The sequence below is a fragment of the Ipomoea nil genome, unplaced genomic scaffold (assembly GCF_001879475.1).
Source record: "Ipomoea nil cultivar Tokyo-kokei standard unplaced genomic scaffold, Asagao_1.1 scaffold0444, whole genome shotgun sequence".
Classification (NCBI taxonomy): domain Eukaryota; kingdom Viridiplantae; phylum Streptophyta; class Magnoliopsida; order Solanales; family Convolvulaceae; genus Ipomoea; species Ipomoea nil.
In genome coordinates this window covers 797,091-807,620 of record NW_017616872.1, presented here as the reverse complement: position 1 = coordinate 807,620, position 10,530 = coordinate 797,091, and the positions used below count along the sequence as shown (strand labels likewise).

The 10,530-nt window shown below is 40.9% G+C and overlaps 1 long non-coding RNA gene across 1 annotated transcript; it reads left to right on the top strand.

The window, feature by feature from the left end:
- Positions 1-1,278: 1,278 nt before the first annotated feature.
- On the top strand, positions 1,279-9,046 carry LOC109172896. The gene is made up of 3 exons (XR_002052807.1): positions 1,279-1,817; positions 2,185-2,253; positions 8,830-9,046. It is a non-coding gene; the product is annotated as an uncharacterized LOC109172896 (long non-coding RNA).
- Positions 9,047-10,530: the final 1,484 nt, after the last annotated feature.

Below are 10,530 nucleotides of genomic sequence, written 5' to 3'. Positions count from 1 at the left end.
AATGATTTACATTATTATTATTATTATTATTATTATTATTATTATTATTATTATTATTATTATTATTATTATTATTATTATTATTTAGAATAATTTAAATATCTAAAATCTAAATAAATTTAAAATTTTAATATAATGTATTAATATTGGGTACCTATTTTTTACGCATCGCGCATAAAAAATACTAATATATATATATATATATATATATATATATATATATATATATATATATATATATATACACGGAGTACTAAATTACCAAATCTCTAAACTCTAATTTGAAATATGCATTGTTGACTTGTTTAGATTTTAAAATTTAAATTATTAGTGAAAATAAAATAATTATGTACACAAGAGAACTACAAAATGTTAAGATTTTCAAACCAAATTGAACAAAATATGGGCCAAATCAAACTCGTTCAAACTTAAAGAAATTAAAATTTGAATGTGAATGGTTAAAAAATAAAAAAAAAAATTAAAAAAATAAAAAAATAAAAAAAATAAAAAAAATAAATAAATAAACTTAGTTTGAGTTGAAACCGAAAAAATCGAATCGAAAATCCAAACACTAACCCCTTTTTTTGGGAAAAGAGTCAAATAGGCCCACGAACATTAGCTTAAAAGTCAATTAGGCCCCTAAACTTTTTAAAGGTTCAATTACACTCATCAACAATTCATTTAGGTGCAATGAAGTCCAAAAACAAGTTAATGACCTGCTATCACAGGTCATTAGGGTTGTAACACCCGGTATTTTCCTAAAATAAATTATAGCCCTGATAATAAATATTTTTAATAAAAATAATTATATAGCTATTATTTTGAAACGGGCTCGGGTCTATGAAGTATGGTGAACCAATCTTTTTGTGCCCAAATGTTTTAAGTCCAAAGATGATTTTTAGCCTAAAAGTTTAGTTGTTACCCTAAGCCCAAAATATAAGTATTTGTTATATTAGTTTTTTTTTTTAAGAAATTTGTTATATTAGTTTTGTAAGCCCAATATATATATATATATATATATATATATGTATGTATAAATAGATATATATATATATATATATATATATATATATATATATATATGTGTGTGTGTGTGTGTGTGTGTGTTGTAGCCTTGAGCCCAACCATCCAAACCTAAATAATAAGCCTACTTTATAATTATGGCTATGAGATGAGTCCAACCTTTCCCTTTTAGCCCAACCCAATCATTGGGTAACCCTACACTCTATAGTAAGTATGTATGTATCATATCATCCCTCTCCAACCTTCAATCAGTCGTGATCTTCAAACCTTGGAAACCAAACACCCCCTCCTCATCTTCTTCGCTAAACAAGCCGGCTATACCGCCTCTCTCTCGTGTCTCTCTCTCGTTCGGCTTCCCGATTACAGAGGTGAGAACCTCACCCCAAACCTTCCCCCTGTATCTCTTTTGCTCTCCTCTCCGGCGAAGTTTGAATCGTAGAAGCTCCGGCAGCAACAAACGCGAAGCAGCTATGGCGGTGGCTAGCATGGAAGTTCGGCAGAACGGTTCCGGCGAGTTTGGTCAAGCAGGCAACAACCCAGGCGAGCTCTTCTTCTCCTCCCTCCGGTTTCCGGCGTCCCCTATTCCAGTGGGCAGAGCATCTCTGGCAATGGTGGGAGGATCGTGGCAACGGCGGTGTCGGCGAAGCTCGGCAGTGGCGTTCTTCTCCTTCCGGCGTGTCCTCTCCGGCAACTCGGTGGCTCAGGTGTTCCCCGCGAGTAGATGGATGGGAGGTGGTGTCACCGTGTTCCACCCGCGGGAACGCTTCATGAAGAAGAAGAAGAAGGATGGCGTGGTGAGCAGCTTTGGCTTTGGTTGTTGTTGTTTAATTAGCTTAATTAGTTTGTTGTTTAGTATGGTTATTAATAGTTAGCTTAGTTTAGTGGTAAGATGGGTGGTTGTGTTAGTGTTTAGCCAAGGTTTGAATCCCAGGTTGCTTTTATTAAGCTAAGCCTTGTTTATTTACTAGTTTTACCTTAGCTCTTGGTATTAGCTTATCTATTAGTGTTTAATGTTGTGATTAAATTAACAATAGGATGCCTAGCCTAGATGGGTGAGCTTGTGGGTAATTTAGGGTTGAAATAGAGTTTAAATCTCCTTATAAGCCTTATTAGTTTTAACTAGTACGTTTGTTAATAGTTGAGGATCGGTTTGATTCACAGGTTCCCGATAGCTTGGTTTTATGAGTTGAGCAAATGTTAGCGTTGGTTTTGGTGGGATAAGCGAATGAGGTAACCCATGCTCTACAAAACCTATTTTTCTTACATATATGTGATTTCTTGGATTCTACATGTGTTTTGCTATGAAATGTGAGTGTTGATGCATAATCTTGTGAAAATGCATATCTAGAGCTTGTGTTTAGGGTTCTTGTGTGCCATTGCTTGGAATTTCCTTTGATTTAAGTCATTTTATTGTATTTGGTGAGATTTGGCATGTTTTGGACTTGAATCTGAGTTGGAGATGAAAAATTCGCGGAGTGTGTTTCTGTGGTACAGGATATGTACCCGCGAGCGGAACGGCGGGCGGGGCACCACCCGTCGCCCCACCCGCGGGTACGGGCCTTGTGGGAATGTGTTCCCGCGGGCGGAACCACGGGTGGGGCACTACCCGTGGGTCCACCCGCGGGTACACAAGTGTGAATGTTTGGGGATTTGTTCCCCGTGATTCTTTTTGACTCGGTATTTGGTCTTTTGACTTCCCGATGTTCTTTTGTGGAACTATTTGAGTGCCTTCTTGATGTTTCGTATGTCTAGAACTATATGGTAGGTATCCATGTAGGTTTTGGTGTCATGAATCGTGCTAAGTGTTCAACATTGTGTTTCGTTGAACCGTGATGAGTCTTGTGTGTTCTTCGGAACTATCTTTGGTTTACCCGTTTGATAAGCATGCTAGTTCGGTGTTTAAATGCTAGCGTGTGTGTTGTTTGTACCTTCCAATTGGTTGATGATAACTTGTGTTATACATCGTTGTTGTTGTTAGGCTGTGACCCATTCCTTGATTGAGTATGGTTTCATATCTTCGTTGTGATCCGTTGATTGATTCCTGTTGTGGTGTGATGTGTGTGTAGCTTTAACTGGATTGCACGATTAGTGGTATGGGACACTAGTCACCAAGGTATTGCAGCGGTCCTCGTGGTGGCCGTGACGTAATTATGGAGTTGTGGCCTTTGTGTAAGGTTCACGTGATTCTTGGGTGGCATGTGTTGCCGTGTGTGTGTACGGTACCCTCGTGTACTATGAAATTGGTGGTCTCGTTGGTGGTCGTTGGTGGGGGACGACGGTCCCAGGAGGGAAAAGGTTGGACTAAGAAGTACAGGGGTCTTGGAGGTAATGGTTGGAAAGAAGATACAAGGTTGGGGGTAGCCATAAGGTTGGAAACGGGCATAAGGAAGGCATATCAACTCATGATGGGTGATGTCACGAGGGCTTGTGTAGCCGTGGTTATGAGTTCTCTTTCTTGTGACGTGTGTAGTCACAAGGGCATGTATTGTCATTGGTCTTGTCTTTATCCTTTGTGTTGTGGTTATCCTTTGTGGTTTGGGATGTGTTCCCGTATCCTTGTTGAGAGTGTTGAGTCTTGTGTTGACTATTGATCTTGGTTTTTGAATTATATACTTATGTATTCCGTTTCGAAAATGGCTTTACAACTTATATCTTACTTATTTATGTTATTTCACATGTATTGGTGGGTTACCAGCATTATTCGTTGACTGGGCGTCGTCCCATTTCTATTTGTTACTTTACAGGTTGGGTAGCCTTAGAGAGCGCGCTAGTGGCCTGTAGATAGTGTTATCTCTTCCTGTATTAGTTGTTGAGGCCTGTGAGCCTATGTGGTAGAGTTGTTAGACTGTTGTAGTTGTAGTATCTGCTTGTGCACCTATGTTTGATTTAGGTGTGGCATAGCATCTCCCGGATTTATGTAGTTCGCTTCCGCTTCTCTTATGTTGATGTTTAGTCGGTTTATCCCTTTAAATTAAGTTTAAAAAATTGTTAAAATTCGGGGGTGTTACAGTTGGTATCAGAGCCTAGGTTTGAGCCCAGGATGTTAAGTGTTGGACCTTAAGAACCTAAGTTGAGCTTAGGTTAGTGCTCTAAGTTGAGACCTTAAGATGTTTAGTGAAGCCTTTAAGTGTTTAAGTACCTAAGTATAGGATTCTTAGGACGCGCGGTGAGGTTGTGAGTTGTCTTTTGTTATCTGTGTAGTTCTTTTATCTTGTTCTGTTGTTAGCTCTAGTAGTTTTAGTTATTGCTACCGGTTGGTGTGAACCTTCTCGGTAAGTCGACTCTTTATGAGTTCGTTGAAGACCCACCAAAGTCTGCGGCTAAAGAGTAAGAAGACCCGAAGATCTGTTGTCTCAAGATAGTCAAGTCGTGGTGGTTGCAGCTGGGCACGTGGCCAACGCAAAGAAGATGGTCTACTCTACACGCAACCAGGAGTCAGCTACGACAATCTCCGTTCAAGCAAGTGAAGCCGTCTTTCGTGCGACATTGTCATCAAGTTCTACGCTAATCCTAGAGTTGAAGTTTTCCTTTCGTGCAACCGTTGTCCGATATGAAGCAAGTTGTCGTTTAAAGTTCGAAGATCAAGTTCAGAAGACCCTCACTCGCGAGGGGAAGTCAAGAGCGGTCCCAGACGCTCTAAGAAGATGTCAACTCACGCCAAGAGGTTGTTCGTGGGTCAACGTTATAGAAGCCTCCCAGAGATAAAGATCTACGAGTCAACCTGGATCCGTTCTAAGCGCGAAAAGTTGAAGTGTATGGCCGAAGTGTCCAACATGGAAGTGATTCTACCTACCCTTGCAGAAACCAAGATCGTGAAAGTTCTAAGCAACGAACTTGGAAGTAATAAGATCAAGATGGCCATGCATGAAATGTTTGGACCTCTAAGGTACATGGAAGAGAAGAGCATCATTGTTGGCAAGTCGCCTGATCCTGTGAAACATGAAGAGGTTATGAAGTAGTTGGTGAATGAGGGTAGCGTTTATTCTTTTCGGCACACCTGGAAAAGTTATGGCTAGCATGAAGGCTTTTGGTAAGAAGTTTTATCAACAAGAAGAAATGAAGTCGTAACCGAGTTGCAAACAATCGTTGGGGCCTTCAGAAGACTAGAACCGACAAGAGCGAAGCAAAAACGGATCTGAACACTGAGTGTTCTTAAGTTGCAAGTGAGACGCGATGTCGAAGAGTCTTGGTAAAAGATCTACCTAAAATCAGGAAGGAACGAGAAGTAGCTAATCTTGTATGGGAAGTTTAAACCGTAAAAGAAAGGTCAATCAGGGATCAACCTACAGACCGATTCTACCGTTGGACCTTCATAAGTAGGACATGTTTGTGTGGCAACAAAGTTTTCAGGGAAGACTTACCGATAATCAAAACAAGAAAGGACCAAGTGGTTGTGACCGACTACCGTATGAGGATTGCAAGGTTACCAACAGTGTACAAGACTCGACTTACTGAGCTTCTAGCAAGGTTATGAGCAAATCATTGGACAAGGAACCATGTAACGTCTCCAGATGTTGACTTTGGTAAAGACTTCAGTTTACGAAAAGTTCTACCGTTTGCGTTTAGCTTAAGGTTGCAATTGAGCTCTACGTTCCAACCAGTTTTAAATGGTTAATGGGAAAGAAGCATACAGATCAAGAAGGCAAGTTGGAAACTTGCGTTATGCATTCACGAAGGCCATGGATTGTGCTCTATTAATGGATCAAGTCTATCTATCAGCGATGATTGTTGTACAAGCGATACGTGGGTGCTTTGATCTCGATGGTCTTCGGGTGCAGCAGGGAAGGAAGTTGAGTTTGTAAATCACCAAAGTCTTGGGATGGCAAGAACAGACAGCCGGGTGCACTTAAGGAATAGGAAAGCGGTGGTCAGTGTTTCGTTCGATCTTGAGCTAGCTAGTACGGACAACAAGCCGAATCTCTAAGAAGGTCAAGGAAGGTTGCTAAAAGTTTCGTTTCTGACGCAATGATGAAGACTGATGAGAGAAGCTAGTCAACTCACAGTCGCCTGGTCCGTGTGAGTTTTTGCGAGGCTATAGCAAAGTTGGAGAAGAAACCAGTGTTCGAAGTGGGGTTTGGGGTAAAGATGTTTGAGATCTCAGCTTACAAAGAGGACCCGATATAGATCTTAGTGTTAGAACGCGTCAGAATCAAGGTCGGGAACCTTCAGTTCGTCAAGAGTGCAGCGATCGAAGCGTCAAGTCGAAGAAGTCGCCTAAAGTCGAGAATCCTTAACCCTCTTTGAGCCGTTTCCCTCCCTTTCTCTCGTCAAATCTTCAACCCTTCTCGTGAAATCCGTCCTACCTTTTCGAGCCTCGTTCTTGTTTTCCTTCCTAATTTGACTCCGTACAAGGTGACAACCTCGTTTTCCTAAGTTGTAACCTTGAAAATCTTGATTTCCTTTCTAATCTACGCTATCTTTGAGCCTAAATCTAGTACCCTTCGTTAGGAAATCCTTTCAATTCTTTCAAACATCGTTCGTGACCCTTGACTTCAAACAATTCTGCGCAAGGTGGCAACCTTATTTCCTAAGTTGCAACTTTGATCACTTTGATTCCATTCCTAATTGACGTTGCCTCAAGTTTGAAACCTAACCCCTCATCCTCTTTTCTTACCAATCATCGTGTCCTTGAGTTTAAAAATCTAAACCCTTCAACCTTTCTAACCTTTCAATCCAAATATTTTCCAAAACCTAGTGTGTGTGTGTGTATATATATATATATATATATATATATATATATATATATATATATATATATATATATATATATATATATATATATATATGTAAATATTTTCCCCGTAAAACATTTTCTCTATATACTATTGTATTTTTGAAATACTCTTATCCCCAAAGTGATTTTCTAGCTTCGGGGACGAAGCTTCTTTTAAGGGGGTGAGGATGTAACACCCCCCGGTATTTTCCTAAAATAAATTATAGCCCCGATAATAAATATTTTTAATAAAAATAATTAATAGCTATTATTTTGAAACGGGCTCGGGTCTATGAAGTAAGGGGAATCAATCTTTTTGTGCCCAAATGTTTTAAGTTCAAAGATGATTTTTAGCCTAAAAGTTTAGTTGTTACCCTAAGCCCAAAATATAAGTATTTGTTATATTAGTTTTGTAAGCCCAAAATATATTTGTATGTATAAATAGATATATATATGTTGTAGCCTTGAGCCCAATTATCCAAGCCTAAATAATAAGCCTACTTTCTAATTATGGCCATGAGATGAGTCCAACCTTCCCCTTTTAGCCCAACCCAATCATTGGGTAACCCTACACTCTATAGTAAGTATGTATGTATCATATCATCCCTCTCCTATATGTGATTTCTTGGATTCTACATGTGTTTTGCTATGAAATGTGAGTGTTGATGCTTAATCTTGTGAAAATGCATATCTAGAGCTTGTGTTTAGGGTTCTTGTGTGCCATTGCTTGGCATTTCCTTTGATTCAAGTCATTTTGTTGTATTTGGTGAGATTTGGCATGTTTTGGACTTGAATTTGAGTTGGAGATGAAAAATCCGCGAAGTGTGTTTTTGTGGTACAGGACATGTACCTGCGGGCGAAACGGCGGGCGGGGCACCACCTGTCGCCCCACCCGCGGGTACGGGCATTGTGGGAATGTGTTCCCGCGGGCGGAACCACGGGTGGGGCACTACCCGTGGGTCCACCTGCGGGTACACAAGTGTGAATGTTTGGGGATTTGTTCCCCGTGATTCTTTTTGACTCGGTATTTGGTCTTTTGACTTCCCGATGTTCTTTTGTGGAACTATTTGAGTGCCTTCTTGATGTTTCGTATGTCTAGAACTATATGGTAGGTATCCATGTAGGTTTGGGTGTCATGAATCGTGCTAAGTGTTCAACATTGTGTTTCGTTGAACCGTGATGAGTCTTGTGTGTTCTTCGGAACTATCTTTGGTTTACCCGTTTGATAAGCATGCTAGTTCGGTGTTTAAATGCTAGCGTGTGTGTTGTTTGTACCTTCCGATTGGTTGATGATAACTTGTGTTATACATCGTTGTTGTTGTTGGGATGTGACCCATTCCTTGATTGAGTATGGTTTCATATCTTCGTTGTGATCCGTTGATTGATTCCTGTTGTGGTGTGACATGTGTGTGGCTTTACCTGGATTGCACGATTAGTGGTATGGGACACTAGTCACCAAGGTATTGCAGTGGTCCTCGTGGTGGCCGTGACGTGATTATGGAGTTGTGGCCTTTGTGTAAGGTTCACGTGATTCTTGGGTGGCATGTGTTGCCGTGTGTGTGTGTACGGTACCCTCGTGTACTATGAAATTGGTGGTCTCGTTGGTGGTCGTTGGTGGGGGACGACGGTCCCAGGAGGGAAAAGGTTGGACTAAGAAGTACAGGGGTCCTGGAGGTAATGGTTGGAAAGAAGATACAAGGTTGGGGGTAGCCATAAGGTTGGAACCGGGCATAAGGAAGGCATATCAACTCGTGATGGGTGATGTCACGAGGGCTTGTGTAGCCGTGGTTATGAGTTCTCTTTCTTGTGACGTGTGTAGTCACAAGGGCATGTATTGCCATTGGTCTTGTCTTTATCCTTTGTATTGTGGTTATCCTTTGTGGTTTGGGATGTGTTCCCGTATCCTTGTTGAGAGTGTTGAGTCTTGTGTTGACTATTGATCTTGGTTTTTGAATTATATACTTATGTATTCCGTTTCGAAAATGGCTTTACAACTTATATCTTACTTATTTATGTTATTTCACATGTATTGGTGGGTTACCAGCATTATTCGCTGACCAGGCATCGTCCCATTTCTATTTGTTACTTTACAGGTTGGGTAGCCTTGGAGAGCGCGCTAGTGGCCTGTAGATAGTGTTATCTCTTCCTGTATTAGTTGTTGAGGCCTGTGAGCCTATGTGGTAGAGTTGTTAGACTGTTGTAGTTGTAGTATCTGCCTGTGCGCCTATGTTTGATTTAGGTGTGGCATAGCATCTCCCGGATTTATGTAGTTCGCTTCCGCTTCTCTTATGTTGATGTTTAGTCGGCTTATCCCTTTAAATTAAGTTTTAAAAATTGTTGAAATTCGGGGGTGTTACAAGGGTTCAGGCCACCTTCCGGCGAATTTTCCAACCAAAAAAAAAAAAGGTGACCTGCAACCGACCCAGATTTGCCGAAAATTTCGCCGGTCACTTCTTTTGTTGAAAATTTCGCCGATCACTTTTTTTTTTTTGTCGAAAAATTCGCCAGAAGGTGGCTGAACCGTAATGACCTGTGATAGCAGGTCATTAATTTATTTTTGGGCTTCATTGCACTTAAATGAATTGTTGATGGGTGTAATTGCACCTTTAAAAAGTTTAGGGGCCTAATTGACTTTTAAGCTAAAGTTCGAGGACCTATTTGACCTTTTTCCCCCTTCTTTTTGAAGCCCAAATACCTACAGATGATGTTATGACCATAATGGGTTTTCAGAATGTTTCAAGGTGTTATTGTTGTGCTGGCCCCAGGTTTTGTAGCATGAAGTATGTATTTATGGAAGGGGATCTGGCTGATCAAATCTGGAGCTATTTTGCAAATGCAATGGGAATAAGAACTCAAAGAGGGGGCCTGAGATATGTTTGTCAGCAATGGCGGAATGGCAGATTCAGTAATAGAATGCTCAAGTTTATAGCAGATAGGCTGCCTATGGTGATAATCTGGGAGCTATGGGTTCAGTATACAGCAAGTAAATATGGCGGGGGGGGGGGGGGGGGGGGGGGGAGAGAGCTGTGGAAAACAAGGTGATCTTTAAAGTGGCCAAAGATATGGCTGACTGAATCCAAAGGCAATAGCCAGAATGAAACCCCTTTCCCCCTTACTGGAAGTATATTCTAAAGACAGCTGAAGGGTTCACATGTGAGAGAATTGTGAGGAAAGCAAGCTGGTGTAAACCTGCAAAGGGATGGATAAAGGTGAATTATGCAATGAATGTAAATAAGACTTGTTGTGGCTTCTTTATCAGGAACTCTAAAGGTCAATTCTGTCTGGCTGGGGTACAATCATGGGGAGACAGTGGAGATTGGAGAAGAAAGGTATCTCAGATGCTTGAAGATGGATGGGGTTGGTGTAAAAGGAAAAAGCTAGGACAGGTTATTCTGGAATATGATGACAAAGTTAGTTTTAAAGTAGCAGAAAGGCACCTGGGCATCAGATTGGTTCAAAATGAGTGTGACACAAGAATAAATTCAATGGCTAGAGGGTTAGTGAGGTGCTGTGAAGGTGAAAATGTGGTTTATAGAAGGGTGGAGGGCCTTCCTGGGTCTCTGCTGAGGCTTTTGGCCTTGGAAGGGCTTCCTCACATTGTTTTTTCTCCTGGCGCTGATTATATATGGGATCCTGGGTGAGAAGGTTGGTGTTGGTACCCAATGAGGTTACTTTGGTAGCTGAGGGGAGTCCTCTGTTCACCTAAGCTAAGGGTGACTAGGGAGGCTGATGATGAGTAAATGCAGATCCAATGATGGACTGTGAGCTGGACAGTTGCTGAGAGTGTATAGCTT